Genomic DNA, 27909 nt, shown 5'->3' with positions numbered 1-27909 from the left:
CGAAGATATTGTTCAGATCGGACTGCTATAGCATATATCAAATTCGAAATGCAAAGACTTTTTTATACCCTTCATTGCAATAAGAAATGCGCATGCATATATTATTATTTTTTTTGAAAAATATAAAAGCTGTAGTTTTAAAAGATTCCCGAAAACTCAAAATTATGAAATGGGTGTGCTATTGCTGGCGGAAATGAAAATAAACGCTTAAAATTATTGTTTCGACTTAAAATTAAGTGACAAGTACATGACGGTGTGGGATTGTCCAAACCGCTGTCAGCAAACCTAATGACTGCTAGAACGCCGGCCTTATAGACAAGTTAAAACTGTCAAAAGAGATAATAAAACGCCGAAAATTGCGAATTGCACGCAAAGCAAGTGGTGTGGCTAAAAGTTGGTGTCAACCAGTTGAGAATGAGCTGAGAAAATGATACTTACATACAGACAAACTTGCGGTGGCCAAGTGTTGCTGCTACCGCACTGAACATGAGCTGACAAAATATTTACACACTTACATACTTGTACAAACAAACTCACAAACGCGCACGAAACACTTGTTGCTTCAAGGCATATTTTTAGCCTTACATTTGGGCTTGCACGCCATTTGTTGGTATAAAATATTGCTATAACATTGTAAATGAAATGCAAACAAGTTGACTTGAAAGCGAAATATACGAAAAAATGGAGGAAAATAATTAAATGAGTGCATAGAAACAGAAAATGAATACAAAACGCCGTTGACAGCCGTAAAGCGGCAACCAAACTCAAAGCAAGGCAAGTGGGAGTGGAGACTTGGGCGGTAAAAAAATAGCAAAAAAAAGGGTCGATAAACTGATTTAAAGTGTCAAATTTTAATATACACACCCCTTTCTACTTTTTATTAACTATTGCAAAGTAAGAAATGTTTGTAGTGAATCGAGCATCAGAGCAATGGTCGCCCCCTCGCGGCAGGCGCTCTGCGTAGAAACGAAAATGTGGGAGGAGAGCAACGTTAAATTCGACACGTAATTGTTTTCACAAAAACTTCGCTGTGGAAAATTACCAGTTATTATTTGCGTTATAAATTAATAAATGATATGTAGTGATATACTTAAGCAAAAAGCGTTGAAGACACTTATAAACGCATATAAAAAGGCATGGCATTCGTATGAAAGCGGGTTGCTTTGGCATGCTTTTTTAATTGTTTTTTAAATAAACTAAATGCCATTAACTGACACAAACAGTTATTAAATTGTGTTGTGAAGAGACTAAACAAGGCAACAAGCAGCGCTTGTGCTCCCCTGAAAGCCTTTCAAATGCAGCTTTCATTTTCAGTTTATTGAATAACTCACAAAAGAATGTTTGGAAGAGGGTTGATAATTAGCAAAATGTCCTTTTTGATATTTGAAGTTGTTGGGATGTATGACAAAGATAAAGGATTGCAAAAAAAAAAAAGCCAAAGTCTGCTTTTTCGAAAGCATTTAGTATGAGGTCATAACACTTAATTGGAGGATTTATGAAATTTTAACTCTCCGTCTATAGAAGCAATTAATAAAAAAAGAGTTACAACTGCCAAAGGAATTTTTATTTATATGCCTAATGAGTTAAGAAGTTTTTTGTACTGTAAACCCAGTGTTCAAAGCCAAGGCTAAACGGAGCAACAAACTCGAGTTAACGGGCAGTGTTTAATGATAAACACCAAATAGTGAATAAACTCAAGTTTACGATGAGTTAAAAAATTGGTTGACACAGTAAACTCAGTTCTCAAAGCCAAAACCAAATTCGAATTTATGACATAAGCTGGGCTAAAAAAAAAAAAGTTTGGTACAGTGAACTTAGTTTTTATCAGCTTTTTATATGATAAAGACTAAAATATCAATACTCGAGTTTATGACATAAGATGAGTTGAATTGTTGTGTGACGCAATAAACTCAGTTTTCAAAGCTAACACCTAATTTCTCAAGAAACTCGAGTTTAAAACATAAAGTGGGTTAAAAAATTGTTGGTACAGTTGACTCAGTGTTTATGTTTAGCTTTAAACCATAAACACAAAATAGCCGATAAACTCGAGTTAATGATACTTTAAGAGTCACGACATTGTCTGATATCGTAAATTTAATGTCCAAAGCTAACACCAAATTTTTCAATAAACTTGAGTTTATGACACAAACCCAGTCTTTATAGACTATGTTTAATGATAAACACCAAATAACTCGATAAAGTCGAGTTTATCACAACAGATGAGTTGAAAAGTTCTGTGGTACAGTAAACGCAGTAGTCAAAGCTAACACCAATTAGTCAGTTGACTCGAGTTTATAACATAAGATGAGTTAAAAAATGTTTGGTACAGTAAACTCATTGTTCATTGTTAAACACCAAATGCTCAATAAACTCGAGTTTACGCCGTAACCTAATCCTACCATAACCCGCACTCTGTCCACTGTATCTGCGTATATTAAAATATTAAACGCGACATTTCATTCGTTAACCGAATTATAAACTCATCATCAATGCTGTTCTTAACGCTGCGTGGTTGTAAGAGTTTTGTACTTCGTCAAAAGCATGATGAAAAACGTCCACGTTAGCGTGAGTAATGACTGTGAATAGCAGAGAGCATTTGTCATTTTCTCTTTCACTGCACCACACACAATTTCGTAGTAATTTTCTTCTTTTAATTTTTTCCACATCGTTAGTTGTGTGCTCTCGTACTTTCCGCATTGCCACTTCCGAGTGCACTTGCGTGGCAGCAACTTTCGCATAAATACAGACTGCTCACGAATTTGAATAACTTTTGTTCGTGTGCACTTGCTAAACGGTTTTAATATAAGCTTTAAATTTTGTTAAGCAAGTGAAAATTTTTTTTGTTGTTTGTGATGCAAGTAGAAAAGAAAAACCTTGATTTTTTAGAATCGTATTATTGCTGAGGCAACATGTATTAGTTATTCATGCATGTTCTATTTCGCTCCACTTTGAGCTTGGCTTCAGTAAAATTATTCATCTCGCGTGTTCGAATTTCACAATTTTCGTTTATTATTTCATATTTCTTTATAGAAACATCTATAATATTGCTTTGAATTTCGTGGAAAAAAGATACCACAACCTTAGTCATTCAGCATGAGTAGAGCATATTTGAAATGATTATATTCATATACTATACATATATATTCTTTATAGATGATTGTTCAATCCCACATAAAGTCGTAGGTGGTGTGTTGCAAACAGTTTCAACATTATGAGGAAATATTGCGAATATTAAATATTTAAATACAAATTTTTGATGAGTTTGGGCTGAAATATTTTATATGAAAACCTAACCTCTTTTTATTTACACGCGATCAAATAAAATGACTAGCAATTTCGCGGCAACACTGGCCAATGCATCACCAAACTTAATTTCTTTTTGTCTAACAATTTGGATCCATTGACGCTATAATATACACAGGTATGCCATAAAAACTGAACGATCAAAAACCAGTACTTATATGGAGAACTTTTTTATTTGAAGAGTTATGGTCAACAAATTTTGGTCAAATTAATATTATTGGCAACGGTGTAATCACTGAAGAAATGGTTCAGATCGGATAACTATAGCATCCAGCGGTCATATAAACTGATCGTTAAGACATAAGTTTTTGTATAGAAACCTATTTTATTTCATCAGATATATTCACGAAATTTGGCACGGATTACTATTTTAACTAACTGTATAATCTCTGAGCAAATGGTCTAGATCGGGTCAATATAGTATAAAGGTGTCATACAAACTGAACAATCAAAATCCAGTACTTGTATGGAAAACTTTTTTATTTGACGAGTTATGGCCACAAAATTCTGGTCAAATTATTATGTGTGGCAACGCTACAAGCTCTGTAGAAGTGGTTTAAATCGGACCACTATAGCCTATAGCTGCCATACAAACTGATAGTAAAAAATCCAGTTCTCGTACAGAAAACTTTTTTATTTTACGAGATATCTTCACGAAATTTGACGCAGATTACTATTTCTAGCAGCGGTACAATCTCTGAAGAAGAGCATAACTGTAGCATATAGCTGTCACACAAAAATTATTGTATTAATACATTTAAAGTTTACTATAGCGTCCATGCAATTGACGTTTCTCTTTTAATTTCGAAAAAATTTTTATAATAATTTCCTCCCCTTCGAGATTCTCCGAGGATTTTTTTTATATAAACATTTAAACAAACAAGTCTGCAAACTGCTTTTAGCTTCTCTCTTCTCAAAGTAGCACAATGTCTCAGCATCATGAGTTAACAATTTTATGCTGCCAACAGCACTTTGTCTTCAATGCAACAAAAAAGCTATTTGTCATCGCTGCACGCTTGGGTTAACAGATAGAGACTTTTAAAGATGATATTATTTCTACGAAAATATTTTGTTATGCAAATGCACGTGAGCGCTTAAACTTATCACTCGCAAAAATTACTTTTCCGCCGACTTCATATAATCATGCACACAAACAACAACGCATAACATTAGTTCTACAAATAAGCAACAAGTGAGAAACTTGAAAACAAATTTGAATGCAATGAAATCGTAACCAGTGAAATGGACGACATTAGACCCGAGAATGGGTGCGTATTAACGTTGAAATGCTCATCAGCGCCACAGCGGGAGCATTTGAAGGAAACTTTGATTAAATTTGTTTGCACCTTTTTTCAGTGCAGGCGCACTCGCCTGTGGCGGCAGACAACAGGCAACCGCCAACAGGCGAGCTGTTGAGCATATCACACTACACACACTTTCCGCTCCTTCACAAAGGTGCGTTGAAAGAGCAAGGCGCACGCTTTTATCGCACACGCAGACGGCATACGTACGAAGTGTGGGCAAGTGGGCAGGTGGTGTGGAACGCATGTGTATGTGTGTGTGCGTGTGGGTTAACAAATTTATTACAACATGCCGCTTGTCTGCTTGGCGCACCGACCCACTTGCGTATGGGTGCATGTCTGCCTGCTTTCCTGTTAGCAAAAAGGCTGCAGCAGTATGCCGACCATGAAAGCGTAATAAATTCATAGCCTCATCATCATGTCAAATTGGCGAAATACGTATGGGTGTATGAGCTGGGCCAGCGACAACATTTAGAAATTCGCCAGCAGCCGGGATTACGCAGCTGTAGCGCACAGGCTGTCACTGAACGCTCCCTGCTGTGTGTATATGTGCACCGTTATGTCCATGTATGTGCGTGCATTTAATGAAATTACATAAATATGATAAGATTTCAAGTGGAACAACCATTTAATGTTAAAAATATATTTTCGTTTACGCTGTGGCAGCTTGAAAGGGTTCATCAACTATGGAAAACGACGTTTGAAAGCGAGAAAATTATTAATTGATCCATCAAGCTCAAATCATTGTATGGAAAAATTTTTCATTTATTTTCATGAAATTTTGCATGGATTATTGCACTATGTGTCGCTTAAATTTTCCAAATCGGTTCACAATAAGATATAGCTGCCATACAAACTGAAATATCAAAATGAAGTGATTGTATGGAAAACATTTTCAATTGTTGAGATATTTTCACGAAATTTGACATACAGAGATTATTGCTGGAAACTAGCCTAAAACATTTTAAGAAATTTTTCCCATTTGACTACTATAGCATATAGCTGCTACACAAATGGAACCATCGAACTCAAGTTCTTGTATGGATATTCTTGTATATTTAGTTAAAGAGAGTCTTTACGAAATTTTGCACAGATTATTGCTGAGAGCAAAGTTAAAATATGTGTTATTCAAATCGGACCCCTATAGCATATATTTGCCATTCAAACTAAATGATTGAACTTAATTGCTTGTATGGAAAGCTTTTTCAATTGAAATCAAATCTTTACAAAATTTGGTACAGATTATTGTTGAACGCAAAGCTAAAACATATGTAGAAATTTTCGAAATTAGATCACTATAACATATAGCTGTCATACAAACTGACCGATCAAACACAAGTGCTTGTATGGAAAGCTTTTTTATTTGAAATCAAATCTTTACAAAATTTGGCACAGATTATTGTTGAACGCAAAGCTAAAACATATGTAGAAATTTTCGAAATTAGATCACTATAACATATAGCTGTCATACAAACTGACCGATCAAACACAGGTGCTTGTATAAAAAGCTTTTTTATTTGAAATCAAATCTTTACAAAATTTGGCACAGATTGTTGTTGAACGTATAGCTAAAACATATGTAGAAATTTTCCAAATCAGATCACTATAACATATAACTGTCATACAAACTGAATAGTTAAAGTCTAGTGTTCGTATAGAAAACTTTTTCATTTGTCGAGATGTCTTCACGATATTTGGTATAAATTATTGTATGAGGTGATTCTTAACTGTCCATAAAAATTGTTCAGATCAGTTTACTATAGCATATAGCTGTCATACAAATGGACCACCAATCGCTCAGCCTTAGCTGCACCAAATTGATTTAAACACATTGTTGCTAACTCGAACTATAATTTATGATAAGATTACTATTTCTTTAATTAGCGAGCTCTGTGTAGTTAAACATTTAAAAAAAATAAAAAATAAGAAATAAAAAAACATTTTTGAGATATTTTTGCTGCTTCCAATTAGTAAATATATTGTAAAAAAAAATCGCTGGATATGAATGCGCTATCTGCAGCTAGCTACATGCTCACACACTACAAATATACATACCTCTCAAACATTTAGCTACCAAAAACCATATCTACTTTTCTATGTTTGCCTTAACGCATAACGCTGCTGAAACGTGTTTGTAATTGTAGCAGATACGCAATCTAGTTAACTCGTACTAAACTCACTTTTTTCCAAAATTTTTGCCAACAGCAGGCGCATTCATATGTACCACATATTTGTGTACATAGCATATATGCTGATTATATTTAACTTGCTACAATTTTATATGTGCGTATATATTGCTGTGTAAATTTGCTAATTTCTCCTCTATTAACTATGTACTTTATTCATGTCTGCGTTGTGTGCTGTGATTCTCACATATTTGCTTACCAGCCGCCATTCTTATCACATTCATATTTTGCTCCTCAGCCAGCGAGTAATGGCTGGTGTTGTATGCTTATCAGAAAATATAAAATTAATTCATATACATATATATACATATGTGCGAGTACAAGCGATAAGAATCGTGCTTATCTTCCCTTCGACAGTGTATTTTTAGCAAATTTGCTATGTATACGCTGTTCGCTTTGTACTCTATTAAAGGCGCAGAAACACACACACACAAACACTTGTTTATATAACTTCTATTTTTATGTGGTATATTGGCTGATTGGCATGCTTTTTATAGCAAAACAAATTTCATGAAAACTTGATGTTTTTTACTTACTTTTGCGGTTGCCATCAAATAAATTTTTTTTTTTATTTTTTTATAAATTTAATTTCTAAAACTCTTTTAAAATTATACAGCCTCTAAATTTAAGTATTTTATATTTAATATAGTGCTTATAAGTAACATAAAAGCACTTAATCACTAATTGAAACATCATTACCCGCTCTCCTTTATGCGCTTAAGGCCACCTGTGCGTATACGTAACTTCCACACACATAATGCGTTGTGTACGTGTGTGTCGCATTTTTAGTTTTAATTCTATTTTTCATGCGTTTAATTAAGCGCAATTGCAAGCTTAATTAGTGATTTAATTTTTTCTTCGCTCATGCCACACTTGGCTTCATTAAGCAGCAGACGTGCCACAGCTAATGATACGCGCTTTGAATTTTCCATTTTTCTGCATAAACTTTTAATTTATTTGTATGTGTTATATGTGCATAATATATTCAAATTTCATTTGCTTATTGAGTGCTGATAGAGTGAATTGTTTGTCTAATTGAGCGCGCTCAGCGAAATGTTGAAAGAAAGCGCGCAATTCCATTATTGAGTTGCAGTGGTGGGCTGCACATACTTGAGTATATATATATATATTGTATATATGTGAATTTGGCTTGCATATATTAACGACTTATTTGCTTGTACCTGCACATATAGTACTTCTGCCAAGTACAAGTGTTCAAGTGATTTATTTGATTGCACTCGTTTGCTATTTAATGAATTGTCTGCATTGCCTGTAGTCGCAGTTGACAATGGCTGCTCACCTCAAGCAGCATACAGAAAAGGCGTGCAAAGGGCACGCATATACACGCACATATGCAAAAGTACACGTGTGTATTTAATAAAGCTGAAATGAGCGGAGTTTCAAATTGAAAATCTGCCGTGATCTGCTTCTGGTTGGTTCGAAAGACTTTGGTGCTTAATTAGCTATGTTACCGGCGAAGTTTTAATATAATATTTAAATTGCATTAATATAATTGTATCAATTAAGCGCACAAATCGAAGTAGTATCAGAACCCAATGAAATATTTACATTACCTTTGATAATTCTTTTTGCTTAAATGGAGCACTCAAACTCAAATCCTTGTATGGAAAACTTTTTCGTATGACAAGATATCATCACAAAATTTGGTATAGATTATTATCTCAGACATTGCTATAATCTCCAAAGAAATTGTTCAGATCGGGTCACTATAGCATATAGCTGCTATAGAAACTGATTGATAAAATGCAGTTCTTGTATGGAAAACTTTTGTATTTGCCGACATATCTTTACAAAATTTGGCATGGATTATTGCTGAAAGCAAAGCTAAAATATATGTTGAAAATTTTTCATATACGATAACTACAGCATATAGCTGCCATATAAACTGAACTATCCAACTCAAGTCCTAGTATGGAAAACTTTTTCGTTTGTAAAGATATCTTCACAAAATTTAACATAAGATAATGCTCGATGTAGCGCTAAAATATATGAAGAAATCGAACCGCTATAACATATAGCTGTCATACAAACTGACTGATCAAAATCAAGAAGCAATTATTTTTAAACCCATTTGTAATATAAAAATGCATTTGTGAGGGATACAAGAAGACGAAGTTAACGTTTTTTCTTAATTTTTTGTTTTTAAATAAAACATCAAAGTATATGTATACACTAACAAAATCAAAATTGACCCAGACTGGAAACTTGGGTTAGCTTATATATATTCAAGCGAAGTTTGATATCCATATGTCAATTAGTGTGGTATTTAGCAGTTTGATTATGACACGAAAAGTTCTTAACATAATAAATTAATATAGAAAATATAATAATTTAAAATTAAATTTTTGAAATTTTTTTATATTAAAATAAAATTTGAAAATAAATTAAGAATATTAATATGTATAATCAAAATCTTCTTTAATTTTAAAATTTAAATTCTAAATCCAATTGCAATAATTGCTCTTCTCAACCATAAATCGATTGTCTGCATTGAAATAGACAAAAAGTCTGCTTAAACATGCTTAACCTATTTAGTTAATCAATGCCACTTGTTTGTAAATACATGGCATACTATTCTCTTTAAGTGTCTGTGCGCTTGTTCTCGCTTTCTTCTGCAACGTCGACCTCCATATCCACATTTACCTCTTCTTCTGCTTCTACCTTTACCTCTATCTCTACCTCAACCACTACCTCCTCCACTCTATCTCTGCTACGCTCTATATCTGCTTTAACTATTGTAAACTCCCTTCTTTATATTATACATACATACATATACATATGTAGGTACAAGTAAACACCAGTTGCATAAGTATTGGTTTTCACTCGTTCATTGCCAAGTTAACTTTCTTTCGGCTCATTTTCTACTCGTAAATTTTCCAGGCCCATTCAAGTGCACTTATGCCAAGTTTTCATTCAATCATACAATATGCCATATGCCAGCGGTGGTGGCGGTCCAACCACTGCACCATTGCTGAGTGCTGAGGACAGCTCTTTACACACTGCTGCTGGCATTTGTGTGCAAACAAATACAACTATTTTAGCGAAATGCGATCAAAGCGTAATGCGAGTAAGCGTGGGGGAGTAGTAGTAGAAAAATATTTTATTCAATGCCGATTAAATTACATGTCAACTAATATGGCTGTCAGCATCAGTTGGATGTCATTTAGTACACATACGCACATACATATATGTATGTATTTATATACAAGCGTCTGCTTGTTAGCCATATGAGCTGAGGTTACGTTGGTTATACTCACTTATGTATAAATATATATTTGTGTGTGTTTACATCGTCAATTCTATCGTTATTTGTAAATATACATTTGATTTTTTATACCCTGAACAGGATATATTAAGTTTAACGACCGGAATTTAGGCGTTGTACGGAAAACTTTTTTATTTAAGGAGATATTTTCAATAACTTTGACATGGTTTATTATCTAAGAAAAAGCTACAATAACTGGAAAAATTTCCTAGATCGATAACATATACATAGCTGCCATACAACCTGAGTAATAAAAATGAGGTTCTTGTATGGAAAACTTTTTTATTGGTTGAGATATCTTCACAGAATTTAGTATGGATTATTGTTAGAGGGAACGCTAAAATATCTGGACAAATCTTTCATATCGGACTAATTTAGCATATAGCTGCCATACAAACTGAACAATCACAATTAATTTCTTATATGGAAATCTTTTCATTTGATGAGTTATCTTCACGAAATTTGGCAAGAATTATTGTTCAAGGCAACGCTAAATTATCTGATCCAGATCGTACCAATACAGCATATAGTTGCCATACAAACTGTAGGATCAAATTCAAGCAAACGATCCTTTTATAGTGTTTAGTTGCTCATATTTTTAGTAACATCTCTACAGATATATGTAACTCGCCATTGTGTTGCGTTGGGCAAGTTATTTACGGCTGTGAATACCGTTATATAACTTAATATTGATCAAAAAATTGCATTTCAGCAAAGTGGTTAGCATTATATTGAACGTTTATGCTAAAATTACGTGAATTTTCATAAGAAAAGCGCCACTAAAGTGTCACTCCAGCTGAGTATTGCGCCCTAAGGACAGCACGAAAAAAGTCTTTTCGTATTTCTAATCAAACTTCAACTTATTTGTTTTTATTACTCACAAATTTCATTGGTGGCTTGCATGGGACTCTTCCCTTTTTTATACAAAAACTTCAACTTTTTTCAACTTCCCCGTATTTAAGTTTTTTTTGACTTTCCAACACTATATGGTATGACTCTATGTGATTTGTAGCACTGGAAATATACGACTGTTACGACATCGAAAAAATGCGAAAATACTTTTTCGACTGCCCAATATATTGTTTGGCATACACTCATATCGAAACAAAAAATAGAATTTTCGTTACAAAATGGTTATATATCGGTTATAATATCTGACAACGATTTTCAATTCATTTGATGATACGTTGTTGTTGTGACAATATGGTGCTAATAACTTTTTAGTACCTAGATGTGTATGAGAGATTTTCTTCTTAGTACAAGTGCTTTTCTAGTTCAACCAGCACAGGCTCTACGCTGAAGTGACAACATAACTGTGATAAACCGGCTGAGAATTGCAGACTGCGTATATTGTTTTAAGTAAAAATAATAGCTTTTCCGCAATTCCTAATAGAAAAGTATAGAGTAGAATCTATTTTTTTTTTTTAAGTAATCGTTAACAACAAGTTTTGCAAATTCTTTAAGCGGTTATATAGGTTAAAAGGCTAAACATTTTTTTTAGATTTTTTCTGAGAAAACTTTTATATTTATTGATCAAAAAATGTGTACACGTATTATGGCTTTTAACTGTATTTTGAGATTTAGTATTAGTAAAAATATTTATTTGTAAAGGAATTACAGCTGATCTCCGCGAACTCCTCTTAAAAAAGACGTTTTGCGTTGTTCACTATATCTCTGAACTGGATTTTCTGAAATTAAAAAGCCAAAAAGATTTCGTTAAAGTAATGTACAGTCTAGTAATTTTGTAGGCAAAATGGCGGTTAAAAAAAAAACAATTTTTACTAAAATTTTGGTTTAACAAATGTATCGCCAAGAAAAAATCTCCCATTAAATACTAAAATTATATATTCAAGAAGCTCGTGTTTTGACAAGAATTTTGTAAAATTCTAACTGTATATAACAACTTAAAATCATCCTGTTCGAAACTCCGTAGCCCACAACAATTTCCGCGACGTATTGAACACATTTAAGGCATTTGGTAGTTGCGTTGGTTTATTTAGCATTGTCATGGGTTGAAGCGCATGAGAAATGGCAGCATGTATATATTGCAGCTGCCACTTGAGCTGAACGCTGTCATGCGGTAAAGTAGGGATTGTGCTCTTTGGCAGTGATTAGTCAATTGTATGGCGCTTAAATGGCACTACAAAAACCACAAGCTCATACACATACACACAAATGCGCTGAAAACCTTGTTGACAAGCAGCCTTCATGCAAGTTCACATGCGCATGTGTGTATGTGTGTATGTACGACTGTTTTGTAACTGTGTATTTGCCCTTTCGTGCGCCAGCGACAAGGATGCTCTAACTCTTTTCAGCTTTTATGGTGAATGTTATTTGATAGCGTGTAGCGTGGCAGTGTTGTGGCACACTATTTTATAGCATTTGACACAGTTATGACAGGATATCAGCCAATAGCATAATCAATATGATATTTTAACATCACTTTTTGTAAGCATGTGTATGTGTGTACAACGTTAGCAGCACTCTATAATTTCACGCAATGTAATTTATTAGTTCAATATATTGCACAATTTCATCACTTCCTGCCGCAGCGCCACGCCGATTTTGTTTGAAATCAGCCGACGGCGTCATTAACATCAGCTCTTTTAGCAATGTACAGCTCATTTCCGCTCAAATAAGCGCTTCATATTTTTTAGTTAGTTTGTGTGTATGTTTGTGAAAATTTATTTTTTTTTCCTTTTGGATTTCACCCAAAAATTGGCGTCGAAAGTGAAAATCAAATAATCGTAGCAATTTAGAATTTCTCGCTTTCGAATTCGTTTGCCTGACTTTTAGGTTTTCTTCTGTGAAATTTAATTACAGCGTTTGCTGAAAAGCTAAAGTAATAAATGCAGAAATCAAAGGAATTACGTTTATGTAGGAAAACTAGGAAGGAATCTATTTTATATCCAATGAAACTTTATAAGTGTGAGAGTGAGATCTAGGACGTTTCACATAGCGATTTCGTCAAAGTATGCAAATTTAATTTCACATCTTAAGCATATTTTCTGACACTTATTATTAGTTTCCCAAAAATTATTGTGTTCAGTCAATAACACTACTAAAGAAATCTGAAGGAAAAATTTGGCGCTGATATGCTAAGAGCTCTGTGAGGTATTTGAGGTGTCTTGATGACGAATTTAAGTTTAAAAATGTTCCATTATGTACAGCTATTTTCGTCGTTTAAGTAAATAGTGGTAGTTTGACCCCTGCACCCCTTGACTACAACAAAAAAAATCCCACGCCGGTTTTACTAACCCGAAATAAGCAATAAACACCCTTTAACCTTATAGATGCATTATGACTATAAACTAGTTAATGTACAATGGAACGCCATCTAAACCTTTTTCTGAATGGCTTTGAATTAAATGATTTATTAAATTGTTTAAAGAGCTGGCAAACCCCAATTAAAACAAATGTAATTTTCGTATTTAAAAAATAAATACTCCGAAAATTTGGAGTTGACTCCGAAATTTTTTAGTTTACTCCGGAAACACACATTCTTTCCGACGATTACTTTTGCAAACCATAACAAAAAAAAAAAAATTTTAAATTCTAACCTCACAGATGCGTAATGCTTGTAAACTAGTACAACTGAATGACGCCTAAATCCTTTTGTGTGCGGCTTTTAACTAAATTATTTAAGTAGCTGGCAGCACTAATTGAAATAAAATTTTATCTTCAGGTTTAAAAAATATTTACTCCGAAAATTAGGATTTTTCTCTGAAAATTAGGAGTTGCCTCTAAAAAGTGGGAGCTGATTCCGAAAACAAATGTTTCCTCCGAAAACACAGGTTGCTCTGCGGATTAATTTTGCAAACCAAAATCAAACAAAATCATTTAAAATGCATAATGCGTTGTTAAAAACAACGGGTATCGAAAACTTATTCTTATATGCATATGCATATGTACGTCATTTAAGTTAGTCGGTAGGCTCATGAGCTTATGAAAGTATGTAAATTATTTCCACGTTTACTATGTAGAGTCTCGGTGTACTAAAGTTTCAACACATTTTATATAATATTATATTAAGTCTGTAAAGTGGCAAACACAAGTTCGCAGCAAGATATTTACGTGCATATGGAGCAGTAACCGCATTTGGGTCACACAACATCCCACTAGCCTACGGAACTTACAAACGCTCTCATGACGCTAAATTCCAAATTAAGCTCGCTTGTTGCTTTCCTCACACCCCTTGCGCTCGCATTTAATTCCAATTGGATATTAAAACAAAATGTGTAAGTGTGTGCATTTTCATTTAAAAATGTGTTTACACTTGCAGTTCTAGCAATACAAGGACATATGGAATACAGTCAACCAAAGCGGTAAACAACTTTTTCATTATAGCAAAATTGCCGTGTTGATTAGGGGAGAATCCCTTGATTGGTAACTGCTTCGATTGCCTATTTAAGTGCTGTATATGCAAACTTTGGGGTATGTACCCCTCTTTCTCTTTACCTTCCAACGTTCCTATTAATTGTTTTTCTTTCGCTAGGAGGTATGTAGAGCATATTGTCATCGAAAGAGTTAATTAGCATTAATATTGTCGCTGCCACAGCCGCCTGTGAAAGATAATTAAATTCGAGCGTTATTTCTCTCAGGGAAGCGTGGCGCTCAGGCACTCATTTGTGGTTGAAGCGCGTGGAAATTAGAGTATATATATTTTGTGTTTTATTAATATGAGCTTGCGGTGTTGAAGCTGAATGAATTGGGGTTTAAGAGTTTATTTTCATATACAATAAAAAATTGTGTTTTTAGAGCTCTTGAACGTTATTTTCAAATAAAGAGGAGAGATATTAATTAGATTCTCAATATTAGTGCTAATTTTTCGGAATTTCGGACATTTGGACAGTAGAAAGACTAGCCTTATGGTGTAATTGTGAACCAACTATTTTACTATAGCTAAATGTTAGATTCAAAAAGCAGGGCTTCTCATCCGAGGCTATTTTCTTAGATTTTTTGGGTCAGTTTTTTTCGTGGTGGGTCCCTGGGAGGAATGTTTATCTTTCTTCAGCTCGCCTTGGTCTTAGACCGGAACTCGTGAGCTGCTTGCGCCATCCGTAAAAGAATCGTGTCTGGTCGCCCCCCAAGTAAATGGCGCAAAGACGACTTCCTCACTTGCGTGAAATTCTACACATGACTCCATTCGCAATGGTCAGTCGTAGCTGGTTTCTCAGCACGGGACACCTCTAAAGAATGCATTTTTCGTTGCACAGCACAATTTATCGATAAATAGTTTTTAGATCCAGAAGAAGGTTTACTACATATATATAAAATGTCTTAAATTGCATCTTGGAAGATGATTTAGTTTCTTGAGCTGTTTTGGAATTTACTCTTCCAGAAATAACCCCGCTTGTCGAAGCCCAGGCACTTGTTGCCAGACGCGTTTTACACTGACCCTTTGCTCTCTTCTTTTTTTTCTCTCGTAATGTGTGGCGAATCACAGCGAAGAACGATTCCGATCCTATCGGACTGGTTACCGCAGCTTCTTATGCCAGCAGATCGGTTAGCTCACTTATATTGACTACTCTATGCTCAGACATTTTGTATGGAAATTTTTTTATTTGACGTGATGCCATCATTAATTTTTTCATATAGTATTGAACAACATAACGGTAAAAATGTTCTAAACGGACCACTATAGCAAATAGCTGCCATACAAACTGAACGATCGGAGTTAAGTTTGTGGAGCGTATTTTGACTTCTGTGCAACTTGTTATCGCTGTTTCATCAATTTCCCTGCCATCTCAATAAATATTTAATATCTTTAGCGAAATTTCTTGCACATAACTTCCTTCAAATACATCCTCAATGAAAGTATCAGCATGATTTAATATATTTGCCTACAATAACAACAACACAAGCAACTAAAATGATGATTACAGCAATGCCGGTTGTCGCCAGCGAACAACGATATCGTAGTGGCAGCTGCTGCCGCTGCGTTATAATACCGTTTGTTGGCGACAACAAGGCAGGAAAAACAGTAGATGAGTCAAGCAATAAAGCGCAACAATTTCCGCTTAGCAATAGAGCGCGCAGCGTAGAGAAGTTAAATAAAACTAAACGTGCAATACATATCTAAATATGGGTAATTGTAATGTGCGTGTGTTTGTTGTTGCATAAGTGCCGCTATTGTCGACGCAGACAAAGCGCGAATCTGTTGCAAAGTACAAACTTGAATGAAAACACTGAAGTCCGCAAGGAACTATTAAAAGAGCGGAGGCACAAATAGCTACAAAAACAAGAATAATACAAAAAGCACGAGAAACTAAGTTTCCTGACGACTAAAGTATTTAACAGTTTATATCAACGTACGTTGATGCCAAAGGGTATATTTGCGGGTATATTTGTGTTTTTTATTTGAAGTTGGCAATAAATGCTGCGGGGAATGCATTAAGACATAGCCTCATCCTGAACCAGACAACCTTAAATAAATAAAATTATGTCCTCCCAACTGTAGATATTAATAGTCTAGTAGAAGAGGTTTAGTAGGGGAATAGGTACTAACTCTACCTATACAGACGGGTTCAAAATGAGCTGCGGAGTAGAGGCGAAAGTAGATTTCGATGATCTTGATAACTCTTTATCTTTATACGTCTGCCAAAGTCAGTGCTCATCTTCGATGCGGAAGTACTAGGTATAGATCAGATCTATATATGTAGTTATATTGAAGAGGATACAGAGATTAATTCCAGCATAGTCAAAAAATAAAGGAAAGCTTTAAGCTCTCTGACAGCTCAACTATACTTGTCCATAATTTGGATTCTCGCCAACAGTCTACAGACAAGTTGGAAATTACTAGCCAACTGCAAGATAACGAAGCAAACATGGTCGAAGTATGGCAAGTCTAAAGCTAAGAACTTACTAAATAAATCTTGGATAAACTTATAGCTGGCACTGGCCTTTTGGAGAATATGTGCTAAAAATAGTTGTGGCGCAGTTGCCAACTCTGGCTAAAATTGGTCCATTCAGCGCTACTTGAGACTTGTGTAACGGCAGTCCTACTTACCAGCTGTTCTCTTAAATATACAGACTAGCTTTGGAATCTCTTCAGTTACTTGATTAGAAACCTCTCTTTGATGAACTCCATATAATTACATAGATAAGTGCCATTCACAGGGCAGTCAGGTCTGAGGTACTGGAACGGAAAAGAAATTCTAACTGGCTAAGTACTTTCCACTGGAGCTCGAAACTCGAAATTGTTTGGGAAATACAACATCCACTAGAGAAATATATCAAACTCGTTTGTCTTTTAGAATTCCGTAGGCAAGTTACCTTCGCACAACAGTCTGAGGAACGGGGATGGACTTGAATTTCTATTCGGTCAAGGAATGTCCACTGCGCGGAGTTTCGCGAAATTATCTATGATATACAACAACCACCAGAAAATTATATCGACCTCGTTTACTATTTGGAATTCCGTATACAGTCAAGTCTAAGGAACCGAAAGGACTCGAATTTCTGCGGGGTAAATGACCGTCCTATGCGCACAATTTCTCGAAATTACTTGTGAACTACATCCACCCCATTTCTCATTTGGAATTCTCTAGATAAGTTCCAATCGCACAATAGTCAAGTCTAAGGAACCGGCACGAATTCGAAAGCTCTGCTGCAACCTGCTGCACTTGGTACAAAATAATGTGTAAAAATATATATAAAAGAACGTCTTTATCGCTATGCGTCAGCTAGACGGCCAGAGTCCAATGCGTTGGCTTCTGCAACGAAACGGATGGAGACTGGCTGCCCACTGCCACTGGTGCTTGGCAGCTTGCTTTCAATACACGACACAACTACCATGCTCTAAGTATTTGCGTACAACGGCTGGCGGACTTGTGGACGTGCGCAACCTACTACCTTCCTGCCATAATTCCACTGCGCTTTTCCTGCTTCTATGCAAATTGCCAACTGCCGCATGGAAGACGAGTGTGTGTGTGTGTGATGCAGAATGCCAACTGCTGCATACTTGACTCGATATCACGAGCTTCGTCTAACGCTGCACACGCCGCGCACGGTTGTGTTATCTTCCTGTGGGCTTCGGGCTGTTGTGCAAGCGTGCTATAACCATAATACTTCCGGTCTTTATGTATGCAAATACTTTATTGACAAATAGCGGAGAGTGCGCTTTGCAAGTACACAATAAAATATAAATGAGTTTTCAGCATTTTCAATAAAACGCCGTTTACTTGCAACATTAGCCACACACATATCGTTTGTCAATGTCATGTGTTGTGGTGCCATGTGTTGCAACATTTTGCCGTTCGCTTGCTCTTTACCACTTTTTCCACTACTTAAATTAATACAAACAGACACATATGCAACAAAACAACAACAGTAGCTGCCGTCACGCTGTGCGCAATTGAGCTCACATGGTTTTTGTGCAATCACTTGCACTTTGGCATTCTTCGAGCGACTCACATACGCATTGCAGTAACCACAAAAAAGCGCTGCTGCATTCAGCTGATGGACATTTTTATTACCTAAATGGGTTAAGTACTTGCATGAAGTATTTTCTGCTGCAATTCTTATTTTCTTCAGCAAAATGAAGTCCACAAAAACAGCCAGAGTTTGTCTTGCACTTTTACTCTGGCAATTCTTCGCAGTTTTTGCCATGTGCAACAGGAAATAATGTGATTGGCAATGATTCATTGAACTTTTATATCGATTAGACTTGATTTGCCGAATGCTATGAGAAATGTGTGATGCTGGTCAACTTTCGCAACCGCCTCTTGAGCGTCTTTAAAATGAGTAATGATGATTGGTCAATTGGCATGTATTGACTTTCTTTTGCCGGACCTTGAAACCGCTATAGGTACACATTTTTTTTTTTAATTTTTACGTGGCGGCTCCCAAACCCAGCGCACAAACGAGAATTTTCGTCACGCGCGTGAACTTCTAGATATGACTCCATACTCCAAAACGGCGGTTCTCATTTTTGATTGAAAGCTTTCATGAAGGCCATACGTTGCCATATATTGCTGTGAAGTTGTTAGAAGGAAAAAGCGGAGACTCTCATCAAAGACGGTTTTATGAATGGGTCCGATACAGAACACGCCGAAATTCGCTTCGACTTTCAACGGCTTTTTCTCTGCTCCCATCCGACAAGGGATAGGTGGAAGGGGAGAAGTCGCTGGAGAAGAGGTGGTGTGAGCTTTTTATCGGATGGCTTCAAACTACGAAGAAAGGCAAGTTTATCTTTATAATACCCGAACACTGCAGGGTTTCTCAATCTGAAGTGCCTGCTATTAAGCTGGCCAGCAGAGCGACAGAAGAACGACAATACTGAGTTCTAACTCTGCGCTAGAAGCTAATCAAGCAGTGTCTTTCTCACTAGCGTCAGGCTATTCAAAGAGGACACCCTTACTTTCCCTAGCAATAGGATCGGATCTTACAACACATTGTCCAGTAGGCTGAGGTGCAAAAAGTTGTTGAACGCAAGAAGGTCATGTGGAAGCATCGAGGTACTTTTTCCTCCATATCTCAGCATTTGCAAGATTATAGATGAAACATCTCCGTAGTCTAACCTCTACAAATTAATGATCGTTCTGTCGATTTGTGAGAGTTCTAGATCTATTGTTTAGGAAGTTCAAGTAACTCGCTCGCGTAACAGTCGCTTTGCCTTGCGTTGTTACCATAAGTTGTGTTTGGGGTTTTTGAGGTTAGCTAAAGTAAGGTTAAGTTTTCAGATTTCAAATGAGTTAAAGGTCTAAGATAGCGCTTCAATCTATGAACAAATTGTCCACAACAAATTTTCCAGAGTGAACTATTGTAGCCTATAGCTGCCATACAAACTCAACCCTAAAAACCCAGGTCTTGTATGAAAAACTTTTTAATTTGATAAAATATCTTTATGAAATTCGACATGAATTATTGCCTACTATAAGGCTATAATATTCGAAGAACTTGCTCAGATCGGAACAATATAGCATATAGCATACAAATACAAATATCGATACAAATTATTCAATAAAAATCAGAGTATAGATCTTTTCACACGCTTTTGTGCTATAAGAAATGCACGTGTAAAGGGTATTATAGCTTCTTCTTGTCTTAAGTTATACCAACAATATATAAATATTAATTTCTTGAATGCTGCATAGTTGTGTCCGTATTATTCTCTATTCTGCATTGTCTCTGCTTGTCACTATTTCGCCGCAAAAGTTTGCTTATCTTGTCACAGAACTTCTTACATTTGAGTGAAAGCATGCACTTTAATAAAATATTCAAAACAATTTTCGCAGTTAATTAAGATTCATTACTGCTGCTAAAACTATTTGTTTCCACGAAATTAACAAAATGTGCGCCAACTGCAAGAAGTGAGCTAAGCTGAGCAACTAGCTAGGACAGTAAATAATGCGTTTAATACACGACGGTGCCACATTTTGTGGCAAGCTCAATGACAAGTTGCCGTTGCTGTAGCAATCTATCTAATCTACGAGCTGGCGTACAAAAAGGATACTTTCGAATGCTTTGTTGCGAACTCTGATAACTCGGTGTCGCCAGCGGCTGCAGCAGCTATGGTAGCATAAAGTTAAACGATACGCCTCGTCAAGCAAAACACTTAAGGGCTATTAAGAACGCCGCATTGGCAATCCGTTAAGGCAGTTATATGTTATGCATAAAAAGCATTGTACTTATGCAAACTATAGCACGACTATATTGTGACAAAAAAGTACCCGGAAATGGTAATTTATCTTGACAGGGTAACCAATATTTCAAAAGACTGTATTATGCCAAATATGAGCACGATCTGTTCACCAGTTTATTTACAGCAGCTGCTTAAGTCGATACACCTCAATATTGTGTTGTGATTTTTACAAAGAGAAAATATTACGAACAAAGAATTTGTCTAAAATTTAGTTTTTCTAAAAAAATGTGCGGAATCATTGCGAATGTGGAAAAAGACTTACGGTGCTTCCATTTTATCAAAAACACAAGCCTACGAGTGGTACAAAGCCTTCATAGACGGTCGAGTGATCGTTGAAGACATGTTTCGTTCTGAAGGATAAAGTGCTTAAAAAACGTCAGACAAGACTGGTTAGCTAAATGGCAAGAGAGCTCGACATCCCTCGCGAGTCCGCTCTAATTATTTTGGTGGCTATTTCGGTTATGAAACGCATTTTAGGTCAACTCGTCCTAATAAAGCTGTATTTTTTCTAAAAGCGCACCATAAACAGGTCTCTTGGACTTGGTTGTTCGTATGAATTCTGATCGCACATTCACGGAGAGCTTTATAACTGCCAATGAGACATGGTTTTATGAGTTTGATATGCAAACCAGTCAAAAATCATCGGAATGGAGGAAAAAAACCAAGCCAAAGACGCTCAAAGCTGATGCACATTGTTTTTTCGATAATTGTGGTTTGGTATATCAGGAATTTCTGCCGGAGGGACAGACCGTCAAAAAGGACTTCTATTTGGCCGTCAGAACATTAGCCGAAAACGGCCAGAATCGTGAAAGAACAATTCATGGGCTTACATAATGATAATGTACCTTCACATCGTGCTACGATTGTGTCCGAAGTTAAAGCCAAAACCGCAATGAATACCATCGATAGACCACCGTATTCATTAAATTACGTATGACTATTTATTGTTCTTATAACTGAAATTGTCGCTCCGTGGAGTTCGTTTTCAGCCGTTCGAAGAGATAAAACAAAATTCGCTGAAGGAGCTGAAAGGCCATCGCAAAAAGTGTTTATGAAAGGTGTACTTCTCCATCTGGTCTCTCGAACGGAAGTGAGTTCTTATTCTTTCTCTGCTTCCTACTGGGTACTTTTTTGTCACAAAATGGGGACATGAGTGAGGAAACTACGTGTATGGGTGGAGCATTAAAACGCCTTATAAATTTCACACGATTTGTAGTTAAGCTTTTAACTGCTGCTTTGTGTGCATGAGTGTGTTGCACGCAGCATTGTTGCGGCAAAACTGTGTGGAATGTAAACTTTTTGCAAGGAAATTGCTGTGTAAATACCCACTACGGCGGGCAGTCGGCGGAAAATGCTGTGCGGTCGAGCGTTGTAAAGCGGAATGTGTAATTTATGGCCTACAGTAAGCAGCCGCTGCCAGCACGCCAAGCAAACAAGCGGCAAATACACGACGATTAAGAGGAAAATGTCGTGTGGCTTATTTGTGTAGCTCCGCAACGCGTTATTTGCTCGTCCGCCGCCTGTTGCTTGTCTCTCCGATATTGTCCTTTAATGATCCAAGCAGCCAGTATGTATGTGGGCTGCTGTTGAGAAATGAAAGGTTAAAGCGTGATTGCTGGCCTGTTTGCGACTATTAGTGCGAATAAACATTTACTTGCGCGTTAGCAGTTATCCTTTGGCTACGCAAATACGCACACAAAACACGCCCACAGCACGCGTTAAGTGTTTTTCAGCGTTTTCTGAGGGCGTTTCAGTGACAGGCAATACTAAAAGTGCATACTCTTGACTAACTGACGTGGCTACTGTTGCTCGCCCTCAAACAAACGCTTGTTAAAGTTATGTAGCTGTGTGTGTGTGCTGTAATTTGACATGTGGATGTGTGGCTGTGTGTATTTTATTTAGTATTGACTCTGTGTTGTTTGCTTTGCCAGCGAGACGATTTGGTGCGCCTTATGGCATCGTTTAGTTATAGCCAATGATATTATTTACCTCAATTAAACACACTCGATTGAGTAGACAAGCCCCGAAGTCAAATAATTGAACTTTGGGGCGCGCTTTAAGTAGCCATATATTTCACACAGTTAATAGTGTATATTAAGTATTGTAGAATATATATAAGCTATGGTTTAATAAACGACAATAACTTACGGATATGCGAAGAAAAAAAATGAACTTATTAGGTTAATAATTGTTGAAAATCAAATTCAGCAGTTAATAAGTGTTATTCAACACCCTTTCAGCAGCTTCTTTATATTCTTGATGCTTCACAGAGTATAGGAAAAGTAATTCAGCGCTAATTCAGCGCTTTGTTTATCATTTAAGCCGGGGAATTAACATCAGATGTTTTAAAACTTAATATTGAACATGTAAAGGGTATAACCGAACATTTTATACACACAAGAATATAATAAATGTTTTGATGCAACAAACTAGTTTCGAGTTTGCTGAATAGTAAATTCAGTAGTATTAAGTGTTATTCAGCGCTTTCTTTATATTCTTACTGCTTCACAAAGTATAGGAAAAAGTAACTTAGCATAAATTCAGCGCTTCTGTTTATCACTGAATCAATCTGTAAGCCAAGCCAGGGAAATGCCCTCAGCTATGGCAAAGTTTTAGATTAAATAAATAAGAAAGGCTTGTGTATAACCGAAAAATGCATAGTCGTGCAACTCACAAGCGTCTAATAAATGTTTTAGATTCAATAAAGTAGATGCGAATTTAATGAAAATTAATAAATGGTATTCAGCACAGATTCAGCAGCTTCTTTGCGTTCCTACTACTTCACAAAGTATTGAAAAAAGTAATTCAGCGCATATTCAGCAATTCCGTTTATCACTGAATAAGTAAGCCGGAAAAAGTACTTCAGATGTAAAAAAACCTTAATATTAAACATGTAAAAGAGGGCTAAGTGCGGGTACAACCGAACATTTCATACTCTTGCAACTCACAAGCATCTAATAAATGTTTTACATTCAATAAACCAGTTGCAAAAATACTGAAAATCACATTCAGCAGTTAGTAAATGGTAGCCAACACAGAGTCAGCAGCTTAATTACATTTTTACCATTTTAAAGGGATTCAGCGCGAATTCAGCTCTTCCATTTATAACTAAATCTATCAGTCAGCGGAGCGTAGTTGAATTTTTAAGGTTTTAAAACGGTTCATCTTGATTTTCTTTAAAACTACGAGTCCTGTAGAAAAAAATAATATGGCTATGTATTAGATTATTAAAAGATCTACAACATTTGAATATGAAATGTTTTCACATAATGTCAAATTTCAGATGGAAGATTCAAATAACCAAGTTTTTTTTTTTTTTAGCTTGTACAAAAATGTGTTTTATTACACGAAATTTGGTTTGAACTTATCTTCTCATATGCCAGACCGCCATTATTTTTCGTGATATTAGTTGGATAACGCAATCGCTAAAGCAAAAACAGCAACTAATACCTGATTGATACTGGTAATACCTACATACATACAAAACTACGAAATTGCATAAAAGGCCTGTAGAAATACACTTGCAACATTTCGTAGTTAAACTGTTCGTCAAATAAATAGTGTTGCACAATTGCAGAAAAAATTTGGCAGCATCACTCATACGCCATGGTGCACCACTAAAGTGCGGTGCTTGCCAATGCAAGCGGATTAGCCAGCTCTGATGTGAATTTTCGATCGATGCCATCACTTTGGCAATGCACGAATTTTAAGCGGTATTTCTATGAAATCGTCTCTCACACACACGCACAAGCATTTAAAAACGCTAACGAATAAAGTCAAACAGACGAATACATGCAATGGGATTACCTTTGGAATAAAACGCGTAAATAAGCGCTTGCAACCAACCACTAAGTTCTGCACACGGCAGGACATGGCAGGAGGAAGAACGGCGTATCTGTGATTTCGACAGTTGTTAGGTAACGATAACGCAGCGTGTGTTGGCAAATGGGAAAAGCGAAAAAAATCATAGTAAGTTAGAATTCATTGATATAGGCAGATAATATTAACAAAAATAAAAAGAAAAATATTTTTAACGCGAATTGAGGGCAGGAAGAGCAATCGAGTAGAGCCTATAGAAAAAAGTTATATGGCAAAGTTTTAGGAAATGAAAAGATCTATAACTTTGACGTAAACGCTTTTTCACATAACTTCAAAATTTGTATGAAAAATTCAAATATACAATTTTTTGGGTTTCTTATTTTGATCTACTTAGTACCAAAAAAAATTTCTCAAGAAATTTGGTATAAACTATTCCTTTATGACCCAAAAACACATTATTTTTTAATTTAAAATAATTAAAGGAATCAGCGTTTATTGGATCACCATTTTTTTTTTTCGTTGAATTTTCTCTATTATATAAAAATTGTTTTTATAAAAATTATTTCATGATTTCTGTCGGTACTTTATTGCCATCTTGAACTGAACATTTATATAGAGTTGCATAGGGAATTATGCAACAATTTGTTGCTAATTACATTTTAATTGTGTAATTAGCTAATTGTTCCATTGTTAGCAATCAATTGAGAATGCCACAAGTCCGTTTGGACTTCATAAAAATCTGCGAAAGTTGTGAGACTACAAAAATCTAATGTCTGACACTATTGTTCAACATAATTGTTTTTTTTTTTTTTTTGCTTTCGCTATTTTGTTATTCAATTTGCATTGACCTTTTTATTACTGCTGTCGCAGATATTAGTACTTTTCAGCATTATCACAACTTAATATGATGCAACATTTATCAGCATTGGCTCAGGCATGAACCAATCTATGTATATGTGTATTTGTAAATATGTAATAAAATTTCAATTTGCAGTGTCAAAATCGAAGCTAAAAATTGGAAATTGAATTTTTTTATAGCAAAATTGGAATTTAAATTTTTTTTAGTGGGAAATCGGTGTAGCAAATAATATTAAAATTGTTCAAAGTAAAAACTTCCTTTTTTCAAAGAAAATCGTTCTAATGTTTTAAAACATTTCATATGATATTTAAGCAATTTCTTCCATTCAAACACTTGTTAATTTTTGGGATTCTGTATCGTAGATTACTAGATCGCAGATTATTTTTTTCACTCCAGTTTTTAATTTATGCTATGAGTTTTTGGGTTTTTGGGATTTTTGGATTACACTTTTTTAGTTCTTCCATGCGGTGTTTTGGATTAGAATTGTGAAAATTACTTTTAAAAAATATTTTAGGAATTAAAAAATAAATTTTTACTCTAATATTTAAAAAAAAATATTAGTTTTTAAAACGATTTTTTGAACTAAATTTTAATAATTTTTTGGTACCATTTTTAAATTCAATTATTCTTATTGCAAAATAAAAAATTTATTGTTTGTAATTTTTAAAATTTTTTTAATTTTTCAACCGCTACTTTTAATTAGAACTTCGAAAATTATTTTTTTCATTAGATTTTCGAATTTCAAAAATAAAAAATAACAGTTTTTTTGCTCTTGCTTAATATGAATTTTTATATTACACTTTTTTAGGTTTTGGATTCCAATGTCGAAAATTATTTTTAAATTCGATTTCCGAGATTGCAAGATAGTGAATTTTTTTACTTCAGTATTGAGGATTTAAATTTAAATTTTTAATTTTTAATACGATTTTCTGGATTATTTTTTTAAAATTTTCCAAACGCTTACTTAGATTTGGGTTTCGAAAATTTTCGCAAACCGTTTTATTATTTTTTAATACAATTTTCAGTTTTTTTTAATTATGCCAACTGGTATCTTAAATTTTTATTTCGAAAATCAGTTTTAAATACGATTTTCGGGATTTAAAAAATAAAATCAGACTACAATTTTTAATTTGTAAACCTATTTACAGGACAAAAATGTATATATTAAGGACAACAACCTTTAAATAATGCTCCTCTTTTTTCTCATTGCAGTTATGGATAACGGTCTAAAACAGCTCGCCAAAGTGTATACGTTGCAGTTAGTATATAACATTGTGGTCGGTTGACGGTTGTGCGCAACAAAAGCGTAAAATAGCAGCACAATACTATCCGAAAATTTCACAAGCGGGAAAAAATAAAATAATACGGTATAGCAATTGTTGCTTACAACAATAGTGTTAATCAAAAATTGCCAGAGCAAAGTTGTAGCAACAAACAGTGTGTTCTAAGCAAAAAAAAACAAAAAAAAAACATCGCCAAAACAAGCACGTGCACTGCAACAATAACAACAATATCGCGTAAGTATCATAACCGTTATATTATATAAATGTGTATGTGGGTGTGTGCATATGCGCCTTTGAATTGGCGAGCAAAAATGTTTATAGTGTCAATGTATACTATTTATTTTTATTGTTGTTGTTTTTTTTTTTGTTGGTAATTCCAATGCTTCACTGCCAATAAGCTGCGTGAAATTTTTCCGCTTTCTGTTTGTTTGTTCTGCGAGATTTTGCTATAATACACAAAACACACAAAGAAAAATGCTCGTCCGTGTAGGTTTTGGTCAAATAGAGGCATTGGCAGGTCAAACGCGGTACTGTTGGCCTTTTATTTGTATGCTTGTGTTGTTGGCTGTAGCAGTGCGGAAAAACAAAATAACAGTAAAAAACTTCAATTTGCTTTCTGTTAACAATGATACAAAATACGTGGTGGAACGTTGCTACTTTTGTGGGATTTTTGTATTACTAGCCAAATTGAAAGATTACTGCGTGAAGTTAAGACTGCAATTTTTTAAGTGCAAAAACTTCAACTATGAGCTAACTTAACTTAGCATAACTTTAACTTTAGCTCTCAAATTTTCATCAATTCGCACTTACTTTGAAGCTCCTCCTAAAGTTCCGTTATTCATATTTTGTTATAGTTCGAAGCTCCTACCTTAATTTCCAAAATTTTTCCACTTTGCAAGATATGTATATGACCGAAATTTTGCCCTTTTTAACCGCCCAACAGTATCTCTTTCTAATATGAGTGAGCTTATTGCCACAACAGCCGCGAATTTCGTTTCAAATTAGTTCGATTTGTGCATTTTGATGAAACTCAACTACAAACTATCGATTTCTTTGGAACTGTTGGTTGATGTATTGCTTGTGTAATGCTTACATTTCACAGAAATCATAGCTTGGAATAATTTTATAGCTCATGCTTTGAAATTCCGTCGTCAAACGTGCATTATGCGCTCACTTATTATTTGAACTACCAGCATCTTGGCTTATCAACGGTTTAGGATACAAAGT

At 35.1% G+C, this 27909-nt stretch overlaps 1 long non-coding RNA gene across 3 annotated transcripts in view; it reads left to right on the top strand.

Annotated features, from left to right (window-relative positions):
- LOC108966729 overlaps positions 1–26858 on the top strand; it is a 60415-nt gene extending 33557 nt beyond the window's left edge. For all 3 annotated transcript variants that reach the window (XR_001993204.1, XR_001993205.1, XR_001993203.1), the window contains one exon: positions 26612–26858. This is a non-coding gene — a long non-coding RNA (uncharacterized LOC108966729). The remainder of the gene's footprint in view (positions 1–26611) is intronic.
- The last annotated feature ends 1051 nt before the right edge of the window (positions 26859–27909 follow it).

The sequence above is a fragment of the Bactrocera latifrons genome, unplaced genomic scaffold (assembly GCF_001853355.1).
Source record: "Bactrocera latifrons isolate USDA-ARS-PBARC rearing strain unplaced genomic scaffold, ASM185335v1 scaffold_17, whole genome shotgun sequence".
NCBI lineage: Eukaryota > Metazoa > Arthropoda > Insecta > Diptera > Tephritidae > Bactrocera > Bactrocera latifrons.
Note: the sequence above shows the minus strand (reverse complement) of the source record. Positions and strands in the feature narration are given on the sequence as shown.